Below are 22081 nucleotides of genomic sequence, written 5' to 3'. Positions count from 1 at the left end.
GACTCTTCCAGTTTACTCTTGTCTCACTTTTTGGCCCTTCCATCCTTCACTGCATGTCCCCAGGAATTTGTGCCCTTGGACCTTCTCTATCTCTCCAGCATAGGGACCCCTACTCATAGCTGGACTGTGCTTTGCACAATGCCCATTCTATGTGGCTAGTGTGGATTTATCCCAGGTGGAGGCAATATTCACTGTCCCTGAGTTAAACAGTTCTAGGATCAGGCATACTCCGCTTGTCATGTTCTAAACCATACTTTGACCAAGAAAAATTAACTTAGCTGCTTGATCCAAGAAATATCTGCTTCTGAAAGATTAGACTGAGTCCACTAAATCAGTTTATCATTTAATACTAAATGACTAACACCTTTTTTTTTTTTACATCAAAGTTTGCTTTTCAGGACTCTTCCTACTTTTCCCACCAATAAATACTACTCAATCTCAACCATTTCCCTACTTTCCAAGACACATATTAAAATCATTCAGCACAGATTTAAAAACCCTACAAACACCTTTCCCTAACTTTTTGTCACTTTTGAGATAACAGCCATAATCTGCCAGGTGCTCTCCGTTACTACCATAGACCTAATAAACAAGCTTTTTGGAAGAGTCAGTAGTCAATACCTTCAAAGTGTGATTGCCTTTCTAATGTTCTACCCTCTTCTGTCTGATTTGATCTCAGATGACATTATAACCAAACAATTTAAGCAGTAGAAATTCTAATGATTATAGAATGATGACATCTTAAACAGCCATATGAAAGAATGAAAAACGATAAAATTTTAAAACCCACAAGTGGCTGTAGATTCTGGTTTTAAGAATGGACCTTTTAGTTTTGAGTCTGCAGTTGCCATATTCCATAGATTTATGAGCATTTCGTCATTATTTTAATATTTACTTTAATAATTGCTAAACTGTTTATCAGACACACATCTAAGGGTCTTACATATATTATCTTTGTAATCACATTTTAAGTTTCCCTAAGGGAATTTCCCAATATGATAAAGAAAACTAAGTCACATACAGATAACGTGGCTTGTCTTTAGGCACAAAGTTAGTATTCGGCATACAGAGAGCTGAGACCCACGTGGTTTCACAGCAGATGATATGCCTCTGCAGTGTACTGTGGGCTGTGTGCTGGGTTGCTCAGTCATGTTAGACACTTTTGGGACCCTAGCCAGCCAGGCGCCTCTGTCCATGGGATTTTCCCGGCAAGTATACTGGAGTGTGTTGCCATTTTCAACTCTAGGGGATCTTGCCAACCCAGCAAATGGACCCACATCTCCAGCATCTCCTGCATTGGCTGGAGGATCCTTTATCATTGAACTACTTGGGAAGCCCCTGTACTGTAATATTTTTTTTTCCATTTATTTTTATTAGTTGGAGGCCAATTACTTTACAATATTGTAGCGGTTTTTGTAACGATAACTCTATATGCAAAACAGAAAAAGAGACACAGATGTACAGAACAGACTTCTGGACTCTGTGGGAGAAGGCGAGGGTGGGGTGTTTTGAGAGAACAGCATCGAAACATGTATATTATCTAGGGTGAAACAGATCATCAGCCCAGGTTGGATGCATGAGACAAGTGCTCGGGTCTGGTGCACTGGGAAGACCCAGAGGGATCGGGTGGAGAGGGAGGTGGGAGGGGGGATCGGGATGGGGAACACATGTGGATCCATGGCTGATTCACATCAATGTATGTACTATCTTTTTAAAATACGTCAAGTTCTGATTTTTCTGAAAGTGCCATATAGACACATTGATTGTGACCATACTTGAAATATTCACCAGGTAGGTAATGGAGGATTTAGTCTTCTTATGTTATGAATTTAAAGATAGTTTAATAACTCTCACTGTTATCAATGGTGAGTGCTAATTTCTTATATAATAATTTTATGTAAAATGCATGAGCAGCTTGTATTAAAAAATTCTGAATATCTCCATATGCTAACACCATTTAGCATTTGGTTCTTATAATATCTCCACATCAAATTCAAGTGTTTTAAGATAAAATAATACGTACTGTATTTTCAAACTCTTAATTATAGTGGGGAATCTAAAATTATGAATTATTTTTTAAAAACAAGGGTAGATTATCTAATAAAAAGTATTAGAAAGGATACAGGAAAATTATTCTGTCACCCTGTCCTCATTTCCAGGGTCATATTCCCTCTTGTTATGATTTTAATTGTCTTTATGTTTATATTACTAAATCTGATGGATTAAGGAAATAAACCACAGTTATGATTAGAGTTTGAGAGGGTGGTTTATGTTTAGTATCACTAAAGTGAGAAAATATATACACAAAGCAGTCATCATTTAATATATAGAAATGCATCTCTGAGGATGAATATTTTATGATTTATTTAAATGTTGAATTGTAATTTATCTTTATCTTTCAACTCACACTCAATGTTTTGTAAAAGTAACCTGGGCTTCCAGGTGCCACTAGTGGTAAAGAACCTGCCTGCCAATGCAGGAGACATGAGAGGTGCGGGTTCGATCCCTGGGTCTGGAAGATCCCCTGGAGGAGGGCATGGCAACTCCAGTATTATTGCATGGACATTCTCATGGACAGAGGAGCCTGGAAGCCTACAGTCCATAGGGTCATACAGAGTCGGACATGATTGGAGGGGCTTAGTGTACACAAACAAGAGTGACCTATGCTCATAAGACTATGGTCATGTTTTCTTCTCTATATATTTGCTACTTCCTAACTGATTTCCTTATCTTGAGTTCTAAATTTCTCTGTATACTTGTGAGAGACTGATTTTCTTAAAGCATAAGAATAATCTTAAACCTGTTATTAAAATCATCCACTGACAAAACAGTCAATTTTAAATTTCCCTGCTTGACCTTCACTGCCCTCTACAACAGGACAATAACTACCTGATACTAAAATCACTCAGGATTATTTTCTTTGTCTAAATTAATTTATCTCTTTGATTCGCTCATGCTTCGCTTCTGTTGTTCCTTTAGCCTGGCATTTGTTCTACTCTCTAGTCTGCCAATACCTTTCATTTTCAAGGTCTACTACCACTGAGGGCTTCCCTGATAGCTCAGATGGTAAAGAAGCTGCCTGCAATGTGGGAGACCCAGGTTTGATCCCTGGGTCAGAAAGATTCCCCTAGACAACAGCATGGCATCCCACTCCAGTATTCCTGCCTGGATAATTCCACAGACAGAGGAGCTCGGTGGACTACAGTCCACGGGGCAACAAAGAGTCAGACATGACTGAGTGACTTACACACACACTACCATTGAAAGCTGGAATATCTACCTAGCTAAAATTAGGTGTTTATTCAAAATGGATTAAAGACCTAAATGTAAGACCAGAAACTATAAAACTCTTAGAGGAAAACATAGGCAGAACACTTGATGACATAAATCAAAGCAAGATCCTCTATGACCCACCTCCTAGAGTAATAGAAATAAAAACAAAGTTAATAAGTGGGACCTGATTAAACTTAAAAGCGTTTGCACAGCAAAGAAAACTATAAGTAAGGTGAAAAAACAAGCCTCAGAATGGGAGAAAATAAGAGCAAATGAAACAACTGACACAGGATTAATTTCCAAAATATACAAACAGCTCATACAACTCAATATCAGAAAAATAAACAACCCAATCAAAAAGTGGGGAAAAGACCTAAACAGACATTTCTCCAAGGAAGACATACAGATGGCTAACAAACCCATGAAAAGATGCTCAACATCGCTCATTATTAGAGAAGTGCAAATCAAAACTACAATGAGATATCACCTCATACCGGTCAGAATGGCCATCATCAAAAAGTCTATAAACAATAAATGCTGGAGAGGGTGTGGAGAAAAGGGAACACTCTTGCACTGCTGGTGGGAATGTAAATTGATACAGCCACTACGGAAGATGATATGGAGATTCCTTAAAAAAAAAAAAAAAAAAAAATTAGGAATAAAACAACCATATGACCCAACAATCCCACTCCTAGGCATATACCCTGAGGAAACCAAAATTGAAAAAGATTGTTTTTTCAGCATTGTTCATTGCAGCACTATTTACAATAGCTAGAACATGGAGGCAACCTAGCTGTCCATTGACAGATGAATGGATAAAGAAGTTGTGGTACATATTGACAATAGAATATTACTCAGCCATAAAAAGGAACACACTTGAGTCAGTTCTAATGAGGTGGATGAACCCAGGGCAGAATGAAGTAAGTCAGAAAGAGAAAGATAAATATCGTATAGTAATGCATATATATGGAATCTGGAAAAATGGTACTGAATTTTTTTTTTTTTTTTGGCAGGACAGCAATGGAGAAACAGACATAGAGAATAAAATTATGGACATGAAGAGAGGGGAGGAGAGGGTGAGATGTATGGAGAGTAACATGGAAACTTATATTACAATATGTAAAATAGATAGTGGGAATTTGCTGTATGTCTCAGGAAACTCAAACAGGGGCTCTGTATCAACCTAGAGGAGTGGGTTGGTGAGGGAGATGGGCTACTGCTGCTGCTAAGTCACTTCAGTCGTGTCCGACTCTGCAACCCCATAGAGGGCAGCCCACCAGGCTCCCCAGTCCCTGGGATTCTCCAGGCAAGAACACTGGAGTGGGTTGCCCTTTCCTTCTCCAGCGCATGAAAGTGAAAAGTGAAAGTGAAGTCGCTCAGTCATGTCTGACTCTTAGTGACCCCATGGACTGCAGCCTACCAGGCTCCTCCATCCATGGGATTTTCCAGGCAAGAGCACTGGAGTGGGGTGCCATTGCCTTCTCCGAGGGAGATGGGAGGGAGGTTCAAAAGAGAGGGTGTATATGTGTACCTATGGCTGATTCATGTTGAGGTTTGAAAGAAAACAACAAAATTCTTAAAGCAATTATCCTTCAATTAAAAAAATTAGTTAATTAAAAAAATTTTTAGAACAATTAGATGTTTGGGCTTCTTTTCACTGAGCATGTGATTTTTTTTTTTTTCTGTATTGTTGATATAGGATATTATTTACATGATTACTTTTTACCTTTGGAGGTAGGAAAAGATTTAATCACCTTATGTCTAAGACAGGTAACCACTGTTCCTTCAAAAGTTAGGTGTTTTATTGTACTGAATGATGGGTTCTCATTTATTATTTCTCAAGAGTCTATGTGAGTAGTATGGTATACAGTATTTTCTAAATAATGTCTTAATTCTAAGGGATTTTTAAATGTTTTTATTATGAAAAATATATTATTAATAAAACTAAAATGAATTATTTAACTTAAAACATAAAAGAAACAAAAACTTTTCAGCTTTTAAAGTAAATATAGAAGGAAAAATTATGAAGTATTTTAAAATTAATACAGTACTATGAGAAGCAGAATGTGAAAAGATTTATTTTGTATTATAATTCTAGGAAAGCTTTAGTTGCTCAGTCATGTCTGACTCTTTGCTACCCAATGGATTGTTGCCCACTAGGTTCCTCTGTCCATGGAATTCTTCAGGCAAGAATACTGAAGTGAGTTGTCATTCTCTTCTCTAAGGGGTCTTTCTGACCCAATGATTGAACCCGGGTCTCCTGCATTGCAGGCAGATTCTTTACCCTCTGAGTCACCAGAGAAGACCAAGTTCTAGAGAAACCCCAAATCCTAGGAAAGAACGTGAAATATCAAATTTAGAACACTTACTTTTAGGATAAATAAAAAAAAAAAAAAAGTTTACTATGCTAAATAAAAAAAGCATGCAGTGTTGGTGACCTAGCACCTAAAATATATGTGAGTTCTAGCAAGATTTCAATAAATGTTAGGGTCATTTAGAAATCAAATGCAAATATGATTTGAGAAAATGTATTTAAAATGATTTTTAATAGTATTAAGTAACATAATACTGAGAGAAGCCCTCATAATAGTACTTGTTTAGTATTTAGAAATCAAACCCAGATTTTGAACCCTCTTGTGCTATTGGTGGGAATGTAAATTGATACAGCCACTATGGAAGACAGTGTGGAGATTTCTTTAAAAATTAGGAATAAAACCACCATATGACCCAGCAGTCCCACGACCAGGTATGTACCCTCAGGAAACCAAAATTGAAAAAGACACATGTGCCCCAGTGCTCATTGCAGCACTGTTTGCTAGAACCTGGAAGCAGCCTAGCTGTCCACTGACAGATGAATGGATAAAGAAGCTGAGGTACATATATATATAATGGAATACTACTCAGCCATGAAAAGGAATGCGTTTGAGTCAGTTCTAACGAGGTAGATGAACTTAGAACCTGTTATACAGGGTGAATTAAGTCAGAGAAAAATAAATATCATATGCCAATGCATATGCATGGAATCTAGAAAGATGGTATGATGAAATTATTTGCAGGACAACAATGGAGACGTAGACATAGAGATGGACTTATGGACATGTGGGGGTAAGGAAGGAGAGGGTGAGATGTATGGAGAGAGTAACATGGAAACTTACATTACCACGTGTAAAATAGAGAGCCAGTGGGAATGTGCTGCATGGCTCAGGGGCTCCGTGCCAACCTAGAGGGGTGGGATGGGGCGGGAGATGGGGGGGAGGCTTAAGAGGGAGGGGACATACGCATACCTTTGACTGACTCACGTTGATGTTTGACAGAAGCCAGCACAATTCTGTAAAACAATTGTCCTTCAGTTAAAAAAACAAATTAAGATAAATTGAAAAAATAAATTGAACCCAAATTTCTAGTATTCCATATCATACATGGGGTACCTGCCAGGGATCCCAAAACAATGGCTGCAGCATAAATCCATGTCTTCCAATATTCTTCAAAAATAAAACAGAATGTGAAGAAGACCCCGTAGAATGACCAATATGAAGCTATAACTGAAATGGATGTATGCTAATTGCTCAGTCATGTCTGACTCTGTGACCCCAACCTGCCACATTCCAATGTCCATGGACTCCTCAGGGCAAGAATACTAGAATGGGTAGCCTTTCCCTTCTCCAGGGAGTCTTCCCAACCTAGGCATCAAACTCAGGTCTCCCACATTGCCTGTAGAGTCTTTACCATCTAAGCCATTAGGGAATCCCCAAAACTGAAATGTAATTGGTAAATGAAAGATGCCCAAACTTCAAATTGCTTGCATTAAAATACAAAACAGCAAATCCCAACAGGCAATCTTTCACACTCCTATCACAGCCTTTGCTGTGAACAAGGGTAATTCAATAAAAGCTTCATGTAAAAGACAGAAGGGAACCTGCATCATATCTCAAATTGCTTTGTTACTTCTCTGTAAAGGGTACCTCTACCCTATGTGTGAAAATACCAAAAGAGAAGAAAAAACAAAAAGTTTTAATAGATCAAAGCACTACGGTTTTAAACATGTGCAATATGAGGTGGTCATCTTTGAAAAGTATGATTTTTTTGAGGGGTAGTCGGGAATGTTTAAGTAAGTGCCATTGGAAATTGAATGATTAAAAGCAAAAGAAGAAAATATGCAGATTTTAGGGCACTGAAAATTTCTTTCAGATGAATACAAAGAAATGGAGTAAATGCAGCTCTTCTCTCCAGTACTAATTACAATCTTATCACACTAAACAAATTGGACTTTCCTACACTGTCAGAAGAGAAAGTGTCAAGGAGACAAAGGAAATACTTTTGCTTCTGAGCAAACTGAAGTAACAGGCAACTAGATTTAACTTCCTACCATACACAATAGTAATAACAAAACAATCTGTGAAATCATGGTTCAAAGATCCTGGCCATGGGGAACTGAATGACGCTGTCTCCTGATGGGTAGAAACGAACGAGGTGAGTGCTGCATCTGCCCCAGCTCACTGCCTTAAGACAGTTTCCAGGCCATAGAAGAGAGAAAGGAAACCTAGATATGGCTCACAACCCTCTTAAGAATATGCAGCCTAAAATCTATTTACAAAGCAAAATAGAGACACAGACATAGGGAACAAACGAATGGATATGGAGGGGGAAAGAGGGAGGTGGGATGAATTGGGAGATTGGGATTGACATGTACACTATTGATAATGTGTCTAAAACAGATAACTAATGAGGACCTGCTGTATCACAGAGGGAACTCCACTCAGTGCTCTGTGGGGACCTAAATGGGAAGGAAATCCAAAAAAGGGGGCATCTAGGTACACATATATCAGATTTGCTTTGCTGTAGAGTAGAAACTAACACCTCATTATAAAGCAGCTATACTCCAATAAAAATTTTAAAGGAAATAATAAATAAATAAAAGGGATTTATACCCTTGTAAAAATAGACAAAAAATATTTATTCTTTAAATACATTAGTGGATCATCTAAGAAGAGTAATTAAGACCTGAAGCTGACTGTAGCTCAGATCACGAGCTCGCTCCTTATTCCAAAATTCAGGCTTAAATTGAAGAAAGTAGAGAAAACCACGAGGCCATCCAGGTATGGCCTAAGTCAAATCCCCTATGATTATACAATAGGGGTGATGAATAGATTCAAGGGATTATATCTGGTAGACAGAATGACAAAAGAACTATGGACAGAGGATTGTAACATTGTACAAGAGGCAGTGAGTAAAATAAACATATATTTAAAAGCAAAAAAAAAAAAAAAGCGTTGGCTAGAGATCACAGATTAGGGTATAGCTGACATGGGATGCCTAGCTCACTGAATACCTTCATCAATTTCAGACTAGTCTGCCAGCTTCCATCTTCTCCAAGTCAAGTCTGCAGCCTGAGCACAGAGGCAGAGCTAGCTGCCTCCATTCATTTCCCATTGGTATTGCTATGGTTTCTAAAACCCAGGGCATGGTGGCTTTCAGCTCCTCTCCAGTTTCAAACAGCTCTTTTCCTGCCACAAACTCCTTGGTTTTCAACACAATAGGACTATGTGGAGGTTGATGGGGAAGGTATAGGGTAAACATGGAGTAGCCACAGGCTAAAACTCTAGAGACTTGAATCATTCTTACCTGCACTTCTGTCATCTGTCTGGAACAAATGCCTCTCAATTTGTCATTTGCTTCCAGGCCTTTTTTTGTTGGTTTGTTTAATAATTGTATTTAGTTAATCATGAAGGAAGATTATTGTGTGCCTTTCTCTCTCTGTCATTCTGTAATCCTTTCTATCAAAATCACTGTTATCTATTTCCAGATTGTTTGGCTGAGATGGTCACAGAGAATCTCCCTGGCTGCCACTTTCAGTCAGTATTGATAATAACGGGAAACTTGAGATAACCTTAATTAGGGGAAATTCAACCATCAAATTATTTATAATAAAGGCTTTATATATGCAGTTTGTATGGCATCACATTCATCTGTAGGTGGTTGTTTTTTTTAGTTCCAGCTCAGTTCCAAACAATGTATGTGGCATAGGCCATTTGATTTTTTGTCTTCAAATCTCAATTTCCTTATGTAGGCTAAGGTTATTTGCCTAGATTTTTAAAAAAGCTTCTTTCATCTCAGAAATACTATGGCCCTGTGAGAAAATAGCTAGGATGTCGGTTTCACATGTAATATCTGGTAAGACTAAAGTAAATGTAGTTGATGAGGGAACAGTCCCTCAACCGTTCCCTCATCAACGGAGACAGAAAATGAGCTTGAATACCTATTATAATATCTGAATATTATTACTGTAATCAGTGTTTAATTTGAGATGTATGTTGTTATATATAACAATCTTTAGATGTCAATCATGAAAAAGGTTGTGCTTGCCAGAAATCTTTTTATTCAAAACATTTTAAAAGAGGTGGGAGACTGTGTAGAAAGGTACTGGGATTATATGTTAGATGTAATGATATTGAACTCTCAGGAGATAGGCTAATGTAACTTTTGGAAGTTGAAATACTGTACTCCTCAGGCTGGATCCTGTAAGGTTTGAACATCATTAAGTTGAACAATTTTCCTTTAAATAATTTATTTCTTAAATGAATATAATCTTAATTAAAATAACTAAATGTAAAATCATATGATGGCTAAAATGTCAAATGCTTTCTCCATTTTAAGATGTGCAAAATGAATCAAATAGAATGATTTATTATAAAGAAAATTAAATTCAATTTTTCATTTGAAGAAACTACAAAAGATTATCGTTGGTATTGGTAGGCACTCTTACACACTGGCATTTGATACAGAATTTGCCCTAGCTTTGGTCTCTGGACTATGACACTGTGTGATGCATGAGCATAATTTTTATTCTAGATGCCCAAGACTGAAAAGGAGTCAGAGTTTCCTAAATCAGACTGCTAAGTGATTATAATGAGGAATGAATAATATTTACATATATTTATACTCTTCATTAATTCTCTAAGCACTACTTTCCACAGAAAAGAGGAATAATATTACTATTTAAAAAGTTACATAAACATAAAATGCACAGTTCAATGGATAGAGTGAACAGATCATCTTGACAAGCATTTTCAGTCAACTTTCAGCAGTTATTATTTGGGTTTCAAACACATATTTATTATTGGGAAAATTTCTACATACCATTCAGTTCAGTTCAGTCGCTCAGTTGTGTCTGACTCTTTGCTACCCCATCAACCGCAGCACACCAGGCCTCCCTGTCCGTCACCAACTCCTGGAGTCCACCTAAACCCATGTCCATTGAGTTGATGATGCCATCCAACCATCTCATCCTCTGTTGTCCGCTTCTCCTCCTGCCCTCAATCTTTCCCAGCAGCAGGGTCTTTTCAAATGAGTTAACTCTTCGCACCAGGTGGTCAAAGTATTGCAGTTTCAGCTTCAACATCAGTCCTTCCAATGAACACCCAGGACTGATTTCCTTTAGGATGGACTGGTTTGATCTTGCAGTCCAAGGGACTCTCAAGAGTCTTCTCCAACACCACAGTTCAAAAGCATCAATTCTTTGGCGCTCAGCTTTCTTTATAGTCCAACTCTCACAACCACACATGACTACTGGATAAACCATAGCCTTGACTAGACAGACCTTTGGTGACAAAGTTATGTCTCTGTTTTTCTATATGCTGTCTAGGTTGGTCATAACTTCCTTCCAAGGAGTAAGCATCTTTTAATTTCATGTCTGCAATCAGCAGCTGCAGTGATTTTGGAGCCTAGAAATATAAAGTCAGCCACTATTTCCACTGTTTCCCCATCTATTTGCCATGAAGTGATGGGACTGGATGCCAAGATCTTAGTTTTCTGAATGTTGACTTTTAAGCCAACAGTTTCACTCTCCTCTTTCACTTTCATCAAGAGGCTCTTCAGTTCTTCTTCACTTTCTGCCATAAGGGTGGTGTCATCTGCATATCTGAGGTTATTGATATTTCTCCCGGCAATCTTGATTCCAGCTTGTGCTTTTTCCAGCCCAGTGTTTCTCATGATGTACTCTGCATATAAGTTAAATAAGCAGGGTGACAATATACAGCCTTGACGTACTCCTTTTCCTATTTGGAACCAGTCTGTTGTTCCAGAGGGCAGACAGACTGAGCTGCAATTCCAGACAACTACATACTGCTGATAAGAGGTAAATTTTACAAGAGTTAAGATATTTGTACTTTAGTTAGAATCAAGTTAGGATTCTTCAGTTTCTGTTTTCTGCCTGCTGATTTTAACATACATGTCAGTTATCTGAGGATTTTTTGAAATGCAGTTCTAATTGGTTTGGGTGTGATTGTCACTCAGTCATGTCCATCTCTTTGTGACCCCACAAACGGTACTCTACCAGGCTCCTCTGTCCATGGAATTCTTGAGGCAAGAATACTGAAGTAGGTTGCCATTCCTTTCTCCAGGGGATCTTCCCAACCCAGGGATTGAACCCAGGTCTCCTGGATTGCAGGCAGATTTTTTTTTTTTACTGTCTGAGGCTAATTCTAATATAGTAGATCTGAGGTAAGGTCTGAGGTTGAGCATTTCCCACAAACTTCCTGATGATACCAATGCTGTTGGTTCAAGAACTAGACTAAGAGTAACAACAGCTAAAGAACATTTTCAATGTTCTTACATTAAATTTCTCAGGTGGTCACTTTTAGATTACAAGAATTAATGATCCAATTTATGTGAAAATTTTGCTTTCTTTATAATATTCTTTAGGAATGAATGTTATAGTGAGATTAGAGAGGAAAAAATTAGAAATATTATTCTGTATACTTTGATTTTGTATTGTTTAATGCTTATTTATATTTTTATGGTCTTTCCAAGTTTGAAAATGCATTTCACTCAGTTATTTTATCATATCATATTTTTTTATTTCATGAATAATTATTTCATTGTTTTATAACTAAGCATTGTTTCAAGAGGTTGATTTCCCACCAAATGCAGAGGAATTATCTTTACCAAAATAGGCATGAGGAAGCTGACTTAGATCTAGAAATGTTGGAAAAGGACATTAAATAAACCAGGACCAAAGAAATTATTTTTGTGCCCAAAATAAATTCATCTAGATTTTAGAATAGGTCATTAAGAAAATGTAAATAATACAGTATTTTTTTTTGATTTGAAATTAAAAACATTAAAAAACTTAAAAATGTTGGACATGTATCCCCTTTAATGTCTGTCACATTACTTTCTTAAGATTGGTGTTTCTATTGAGCAATACTTTCTTTGTCATTGCTTGCTTTGTTTTTAAATTCCCCTATTCTTTCAGCAACATTTAGAAAATCATCTGAATCTAATCAGTATTGGCTGTCACCTTTTTCTCCCACCTCTTTTCTTCCCTTCTTGCTGGCTTGGGCACTTGACTGTGTTATTCCAGATCTTAAATATCACCAGGCCATTCATGAAAATATTCTCCTCTTAGATTTCATCTTGGTATAAAATATGAGAATAGCAGAGACATTGAAAAAAAAAAAAAAAAGGTAAGATGAAAATCAAAACTTCATTAGAATTAGTTTTTCTCTGGAGATTGGTAATCACTTCAAAATTTGTAATCATTGCAAATCACTAAAAATATTACTCTTAAACAAGTTGATTATAAGCAACAGGAAGTCATGGGGTGACTTCCTTAATGAATGAGCTCACCTTACCTCCCAACCAACCATAAGCCAAAGGAGCTGTGGGGACAGGACCCCTTTCGTGGCTGATTAGAGGATGATTTTATACTTCAGTCCCCCTGCAAGATCTCAGTAAGAGAAGTAGGTGGAAGTCTCCCAAAATGCAAAATATCACAACGTGGAGTGGAGTGAGGGTTACTGAGAGAAACAAATCTTCTTTTTGGGGAAAAAGAGGACAATTGCTTGAAAACAAATAAATTTTTACAGTATATATTACTCAAATTACTTATGTTAAGTTTTTGATAGTTTTTATCTCAGATGCATGCAATAAAATTTTTTGTGCTTCAGTATGCAAGATGCAACATACTTGAGAATAATGTTAAGCCAAAGGATAGTACAGCTAAGTCAGAAGGGAAGAAAACCTTATTTGTGTGTGGAAATTTGTTCTCTCAGGCAAAGGGGCATTTTTTTTTTAATTGCTTTAGAGATATAACAAGACACTGATTTTTGCAATTGTGTGAAAAGTCTACTTGGTTTCATAAAATCCTAACATATACTATTAAAGAGGCATAAAAAAGAGAGAAATTATCCTGTCAATCATCAAAATACCATAATGTTATTATAATCTTTAAATGGAAAGAGAAGATCAAGAGGTGAGATCCAAGTGAGCAATTTGTGTTACTGTTTATGCAATAAATGACAAGGGGTTATAAGAAAGTGTAACTAGTATTTTAGGTGAAACCGATGTGTTTTCTTCCTCTAAGCCAAAAGTACACATGAAGGTTAGGCCAGTCCGACAGAATTAGGAGGTCATCAACTAGCTTGAGTTTGTCCACAGGGTCATTCATGTGACATGAAGTAGTAAAGCAGGCGAAATGTGTGAAGGCTTTCTTCAAATATGAAAATATTTATATGAGTATGAATCTTATTTACCTCCATGATACTCATTGTTTATTGGAGGTCAGTAGAATTCTGAAATGGTCCACAAATTTCCCACCTTTGTGGAGGCTCTGTATAATGTCCTTCACTTAAGGGTGGACCAGGCTGTGAATAGGGTGGATTACATGCACATAATTAGACTATGTTTGATGTCAAAGTGAAGAGATTTTACAAGTTTATGGTCCTAATTCAATTGATTTTATGTTATTCAAAACTAAGATTATCAGGTGGGCCAGATCTAATGAGTTGATCCCTTCAAAACTATTGGCTTCTTCCTGAAGTCAGGGACATTTGAAGAAGGAGAGAAATTCTCCGGCTGACTTTGAAATAATACAAAATTAGAGGAAGTCATTTGGCAAGTTATTGTTTTTTTTTTTTTCCCCTCTATCCCTTTACAGAAGTTATTTCAAGCTTTTCTTCCATGTCATTAATTTAATTTTTCATTGTGCCTATTTTATTCTTTGTTTCTCTTTTTTCCAGTGTGTTTACTAGAATCTTGTATGCCCAGTACATTTCTTTGTTTTGGCTTTCTAAATGTCATTTTTTTCTTCATAAAAAACATTCTGTACAAATATTTTAATAAAAATAAATTCAAATTATCACCAAATACTCATCAAATTCTATTATCTCAGGGAGATTGTCTCTTTGGCAGAATTTGTTTCTACTCCTTTGGTTTGTCTATATCAGACAAAGTTTGAAGAGTTGCCAGCTCATTTATTTTTCATCTTGTTCTTAATGTGGGCTGCTGAGTTCAGATTAACTACATGTTCTGAAATAATTTGGGCAATTGTTTTTGATGCCTCATGTAGCTGAGCTGGCTGAAACAATAGATATGGTTCCAGTTTTTCCAAGTTTGTGAGATAATATCACTCTCCTCATTCTCCTTTTTTTTTGTATTAGATTGTTGCTGATGAAATTATGACTCTTTAAGTATTTAAAAACTTTCTCTACTTAATTATAAATTGAAGAAGGGACTACTTATGAGCGATTCGAGTTTTTTTTTTTTTAATCTTTTCCCAGCATCTACAAAATCATAGAATTAAAGCACAGTTGTATTTGAATGTATTCTTCAGACTTTAAAAACTAATATAAACTGCCAGCTAAGTGGATTTCAGTTGTGATGATGAATACGGATGGATTATATTTCTGCTCATGAATGGACAAGTATGAGTAAATAAGAAAAACATGTTTGTTTAACTACATGTGGAAGATTCAAACACACTTTACACATAAAAGTGTGCATATCTTAATAATCCATAAAAAACTATGTGAGCAGTATTTTAGGATATGGGCTTAATTATTAAAAGAGATAACATTCATGAACTATGTAAACTGAGATCCAATTAACTTGCTGAAGCTATCTTATTAAATGACAATTAAGTGTATTAACATTTTTTATAATTTCATATATTAATATGAATTTAACTGTACCTTTATTGCCATTATAATGTTAATTGCATAGCTACACAATTCATTTTTGGCATAATTATTAAGGCTTACTCTCTGTTCCTCAAAAAAATAAAATTGATAGCTTTATAAACTGCGGAAAAGTCCCCAAAGCATCACTAATTTCCTGGCATTGTACCGATCTTTGTTTTGAAGTGAAATGAAGATTTCCCATGGTTGGTACTAGCTAGATAGTGATTCAAGTTCTTTATTGGAAGTAAAATATGAAGCAGCTACATAATGTGCCTGAAAGACACTATTAGGTCTTTCAAATTTTTTTCTTTTCTGTTATAGTTTTGGTTTATGTGTGTCTAGTTATAGAAAGGTTTTCTGACAACTGAGAGGATTTTAATAAAATGGAATAAGAAGAAAACAGATCATGAACTCCTTATTGCCAAATTCAGACTTAAATTGAAGAAAGTAGGGAAGACCACTAGACCATTCAGATATGGCCTAAATCAAATCCCTTACAATTATACAGTGGAAGTGAGAAATAGATTCAAGGGATTAGATCTAAGAGACAGAGTGCCTGAAAAACTATGGACGGAGGTTTGTGACATTGTACAGGAGGCAGGGATCAAGACCATCCCCAAGAAAAAGAAATGCAAAAAGGCAAAATGTTTGTCTGAATAGACTTAAAAATAGCTGTGAAAAGAAGAGAAGTGAAAGGCAAAGAAGAAAAGAAAGATATACCCACTTGAATGCAGAGTTCCAAAGAATAGCAAGGAGAGATAAGAAAGCCTTCCTCAGTGATCAATGAAAAGAAATAGAGGAAAACAATAGAATGGGAAAGATTAGAGGCATCTTCAGGAAAATTAGAGATACCAAAGGAATAGTTCATGCAAAGATTGACAAAATAAAGGACAGAAATGGTAAGGACCTAACAGAAGCAGAAGATATTAAGAAGAGGTGGCAAGAATATACAGAAGAGCTGTACAAAAAAAATCTTCATGACTCAGATAATCACGATGATGTGATCACTTACCTAGAACCAGACATCCTGGAATGCGAAGTCAAGTTGGCCTTAGAAAGAATCACTATGAACACAGCTAGTGGAGGTAATGGAATTCCAGTTGAGCTAGTTCAAATCCTAAACGATGACGCTGTGAAAGTGCTGCACTCCATATGTCAACAAATTCGGAAAACTCAGCAGTGGCCACAGGACTGGAAAAGGTCAGTTTTCATTCCAATCCCAAAGAAAGGCAATGCCAAAGAGTGCTCAAACTACCATGTGATTGCACTCATCTCACACACTAGCAAAATAATGCTAAAAATTCTCCAAGCCAGGCTTCAACAGTATATGAACTGTGAACTTCCAGATGGATTTAAAAAATGCATAGAAACAAGAGATCAAGTTGCCAACATCAATTGGATCATTGAAAAAAACAAGAGAGTTCCAGGAAAAAAACATCTACTCCTGCTTTATGAACTACACGAAAGGCTTTGACTGTGTGTCATAACAACTTGGAAAATTCTTCAGGAGATGGGAATACCAGACCACCTGACCTGGCTCTTGAGAAATCTGTATGTAAGTCAGGAAGCAAGAGTTACAACTGGACATAGAACAACAGACTGGTTCCAAATAGGAAAAGTAGTATGTCAAGGCTGTATATTGTCACTGTGCTTATTTAACTTATATGCAGAGTACGTTATGAGAAACCCTGGGCTGGAAGTAGCACAAGCTGGAATCAAGATTCCCAGGAGAAATATCAATAACCTCAGATATGCAGATGACACCACCCTTATGGCAGAAAGTGAAGAAGAACTGAAGAGCCTCTTGATGAAAGTGAAAGAGGAGAGTGAAAATGTTGGCTTTAAAGTCAACATTCAGAAAACTAAGATCATGACATCTGACTCAATGGACATGAGTTTGGGTAAACTCCAGGCATTGGAGATGGACAAGGAAGCATGGCGTGCTGGAGTCCATGGGGTCGCAAAAAGTCGGACATGACTGAACAACTGAACCAAACTGAAGAAAGAACCTATTAGAACACAAATATTTTAGATCTTTTTGGTGAGATATGTTTTATTTTGCCTCAGAAATCCTCTGAATATCTAGCAAAAGGCTCTTACCAAGTTTGAAGTAGTTAAAAAGATGGGCTTTCAGTCAGATAATTTGGGGCTCAGCATCTCTCCCAATTTCTATTTCTTTGTCTTAGAAATTGATGGCATTTATGGCATTTAGTCCTTTTCCCTGGTGGCTTATATGGTAAAGTCTCTGCCTACAATGTGGAAGACCCAGGTTTGATCCCTGGGTTGGGAAGATCCCCTGGAGGGGGAAATGGCAACCCACTCCAGTATTCTTGCCTGAAAAATCCCATGGAGAAAGAAGCATGGTAGGCTAGGCTACAGACTATGGGGTGGCAAAGAGTTGGACACGGCTTCTTTGAGTCCCTTTATGGCATTTATGGTATTTACTCATTAGTAAAATGTGAATGGTAACAACTCCATTTGTTTATGTGAATATGAAATATACCTAAATGTGTATGTATATGAAAACATAATATTATGAATGTTTTACATGGACATCTATACACATCAGACACTAGATTTTATTCTTATCATTTCTATATTTTTGAAACAACTTCTTTGATTTGTATATAACCTACTGTCAAGTAACTTTATTTATTTATGATTTATGAATGAGATGGATCTCAGGGCATCTATAAATCTTGAAAGAGAAAAGTATAAAAGAATGTATTCACCTGAAAGACAATTTGGCTATTCAAGTCTGAGTAAGCACAAAGTTATTGCCTTGTTTCATTTACGTCATAAAGATAAAATTTAAATGTTTAAGGGTTAACTCTATATTTATGCAAGGAGAACCTCTTTCACATATATTTACTTATGATTCAATGATCAGCACATTGATGAATCTACATATAAATTATTGAGAGCTGGGATGCCAGAAAAATCAATCCTGATTCCATGGTAACAGGCAACCATTGTATGGAGGGAGCAATGAGTTTGACTTGGTACATTTTGTTTTTTTCGTGGAGTTCCACGTAGTTCTCTCAGGAAAAGTGGCCTGTTGGTCACCGCATTGTTGTGTAATATTCAGATATAAATAAGTTTCAAGGGGGAAGAAATAACCTTTTCTATATACTATTCCCATGAACTCCACCCAGCACCCCATCCCTGGTTTTTTCAGCCCTCACATTTCCTGTGTGTGGGAAGGTGGGTAAGTGAAAACCAGACTCCCTCCATTTTCTCCTTCTCTTGCCTAAGCAGTGATGATCACTTCTCTGCTTGACACTGTCACTTGGATTTTTGTTAATGTGCCCATTTAAATGTGCCCATTTAAGTCATCTATACAACCTCCAATAAAATTACCTATAAAGCCATCAGTGTCAGGTACAATAACACATGTCTTGAAAGCAAAGTCACCCTAACGAAATGGAAGGAAACCTAAAATCCTTGTCCATGTGCTTCCCATTAGAAATGTTCCCCCTAGTTTGCCATTATTTATAGCACCGCTAATGATGGAATTCACACGGAAAAAAATGTCTTTCTTGTTGATGATTATTCATGAGGCCCATGTGCCTATGAGCACCTCAGACAGAGCATTCTGTAGTTTGAGACTGAGGGTCACTGGGAATTGATGTCGAAGTCTGAGAAAGGGTTTTACCTGTAGCTTCACAACAGTTCCATGGAGCTCTGGGTCTGACTGATAAGGATGAACAATTGTGACCGCCAGAGGAAATTTATGGAAATTGGTTGAACAATTCCAGTGTGGCTCTGGAATATCAAAATTGCAATTTGTACAGGTGGTGAACCTTTAGTCAACTAAGCAATGAAAATAAAGCGGCTGCCACTTGTCAGAAAGCCAGCATCTGAATTAAAAGTTCTTGGCGCAGCCTTAGCCCAAACGGCAGGCAGGTCGCAGGCTCTCGCTTGAGTTGAAAGTTGCTAGGTTTTCTTTTCTAGGATTTGATAGCCTACTGTCATATTTTACTTCTCTCCAGAGTTCCTCATTTGTATAAAAATTTCAAGGATCTGTCACCATTTCATAACTGCAAAAGACACCCATGAAAAGAAAAGTCTTAATGATAGCTTTCATCCATTGACTACGCTTCAGGCATTTTACATACTCTGGTTCACCAAACAGCTAGGCATTTTTTTTTTTTTTTAACAATGATTTGACTTGTGAGAAAACTAATACATGAAAGGCTAATCACCGAGTAAGCTATTATCCAAACAGAATGATTTGTCCCCAGAGTTTGTGTGTTCATATTCCTTGAGCTACACCATTCTGCTTGTGTGTTAACTGAGTAACCCATGAGTTAATCATCACAGATCTCAATCCTAATAATATACACCCACAGTCCAGTTCAGTTCAGTTCAGTTGCCCAGTCGTGTCCAACTCTTTGCGACCCCATGAATCGCAGCACCCCAGGCCTCTCTGTCTATCACAAACTTCCAGAGTTTGCTCAAACTAATGCCCATCGAGTTGGTGATGCATTCCAGCCGTCTCATCGTCTGTCATCCCCTTCCCCTCCTGCCCCCAGTCCCTCCCAGCATCAGGGTCTTTTCCAATGAGTCAACTCTTCGCATGAGGTGGCCAAAGTGTTGGAATTTCAGCTTCAGCATCAGTCCTTCCAATGAACACCCAGGACTTATCTCCTTCAGGATGGACTGGTTGGATCTCCTTGCAGTCTAAGGGACTCTCAAGAGTCTTCTCCAACACCACAGTTCAAAAGCATCAATTCTTTGGCACTCAGCTTTCTTCACAGTCCAACTCACATCCATACATGACCACTGAAAAAACCATAGCCTTGACCAGATGGACATTTGTCAGCAAAGTAATGTCTCTGCTTTTTAATATGCTATCTAGGTTGGTCATAACTTTCCTTCCAAGGAGTAAGCATCTTTTAATTTCATGGCTGCAGTCACCATCTGCAGTGATTTTGGAGCCCAAAAAAATACAGTCTGACACTGTTTTCACTGTCTCCCCATCTATTTCCCATGAGGTGATGGGACCAGATGCCATGATCTTAGTTTTCCAAATGTTGAGCTTTAAGCCAACTTTTTCACTCTCCTCTTTCACTTTCATCAAGAGGCTTTTTAGTTCCTCTTCACTTTCTGCCATAAGGGTGGTGTCATCTGCATATCTGAGGTTATTGATATTTCTCCCAGCAATCTTGATTCCAGCTTGTGCTTCTTCCAGCCCAGCATTTCTCATGATGTACTCTACATATAAGTTAAATAAGCAAGGTGATAATATACAGCCTTGACGTACTCCTTTTCCTATTTGGAACCAGTCTGTTGTTCCATGTCCAGTTCTAACTGTTGCTTCCTGACCTGCATACAGGTTTCTCAAGAGGCAGGTCAGGTGGTCTGGTATTCCCATCTCTTTGAGAATTTTCCACAATCTATTGTGATCCACACAGTCAAAGGCTTTGGCGTAGTCAATAAAGCAGAAATAGATATTTTTTGGAACTCTCTTGCTTTTTCGATGATCCAGCAGATATTGGCAAATTGATCTCTGGTTCCTCTGCCTTTTCTAAAGCCAGCTTGAATATCTGGAAGTTCTCGGCTCACTAGACCATTCAGGTATGACCTAGATAAAATCCCTTATGAATATACAGTGGAAGTGAGAAATAGATTTAAGGGACTAGATCTGATAGACAGAGAGCCTGATGAACTATGGATGGAGTTTCGTGACATTGTACAGGAGACAGGGATCAAGACCATCCCCATGGGAAAGAAATGCAAAAAGGCAAAATGGTTGTCTGAGGAGGCCTTACAAATAGCTGTGAAATGAAGAGAAGCTAAAAGTAAAGGAGAAAAGGAAAGATATTCCATTTGAATGCAGAGTTCCAAAGAATAGCCAGGAGAGATAAGAAAGCCTTCCTCAGTGATCACTGGAAAGAAATAGAGGAAAACAAGAGAATGGGAAAGACTAGAGATCTCTTCAAGAAAATTAGAGATACCAAGGGAACATTTCATGCAAAAAAAGAGATACCGAGGGAACATTTTATTGAGCCATTTTTAAGGCTCAATAAAGGACAGAAATGGTATGGACCTAACAGAAGCAGAAGATATTAAGAAGAGGTGGTAAGAATACACAAAAGAACTGTACAAAAAAGATCTTCACGACCCAGATAATTACAATGGTGTGGTCACTCACCTAGAATCAGACATCCTGGAATATGAAGTCAAGTGGGCCTTAGAAAGCATCACTACGAACAAAGCTAGTGGATGTGATGGAATTCCAGTTGAGCTATTTCAAATCCTGAAAGATGATGTTGTAAAAGTGCAGCACTAAATATATCAGCAAATTTGGAAAACTCAGCAGTGGCCACAGGACTGGAAAAAGGTAAGTTTTCATTCCAATCCCTAAGAAAGGTAATCCCAAAGAATGCTCAAACTACCACATAATTGCACTCTTACACCCGCAAGTCCCCATAATTTTCTTCATTAATTACTTTAGTACTGTCCTCTGGAGGAGTCTATACAGGTTTAGTTGCTCAAAATTGTGTCCTCCTGTGTTGTCAGGATTATTTCATTGTTTTTTATAGTCTGTGTGTCCCCTATCTGGTCTTGAGGATTCTGCCTTGTAACCTAATTCTAATAGAATTAATGTGGAATGCTGTGGTAATTTAAGCTAACCCTCTGCATCTGACAGAGCATGCATGGTATGGCTTGGTGAGGTGAGCATCCCCTGCCTCAAGACTTTGTTTCTCTGTCCCTGTGTTTGAAAATGCTTCATGAGTTGAAATTCCCATACATTCTGTACATGATTTTACATATTTTCTTCTGCACTTTTTCCCCATGGAGAGCACAGCAGTAGTAGTGTTGGTCACTCAGTCATGTCCAACTCT

This window comes from Dama dama, chromosome 12, assembly GCF_033118175.1.
Source record: "Dama dama isolate Ldn47 chromosome 12, ASM3311817v1, whole genome shotgun sequence".
Taxonomy (NCBI): domain Eukaryota; kingdom Metazoa; phylum Chordata; class Mammalia; order Artiodactyla; family Cervidae; genus Dama; species Dama dama.
This window is presented reverse-complemented; position numbering follows the sequence as displayed.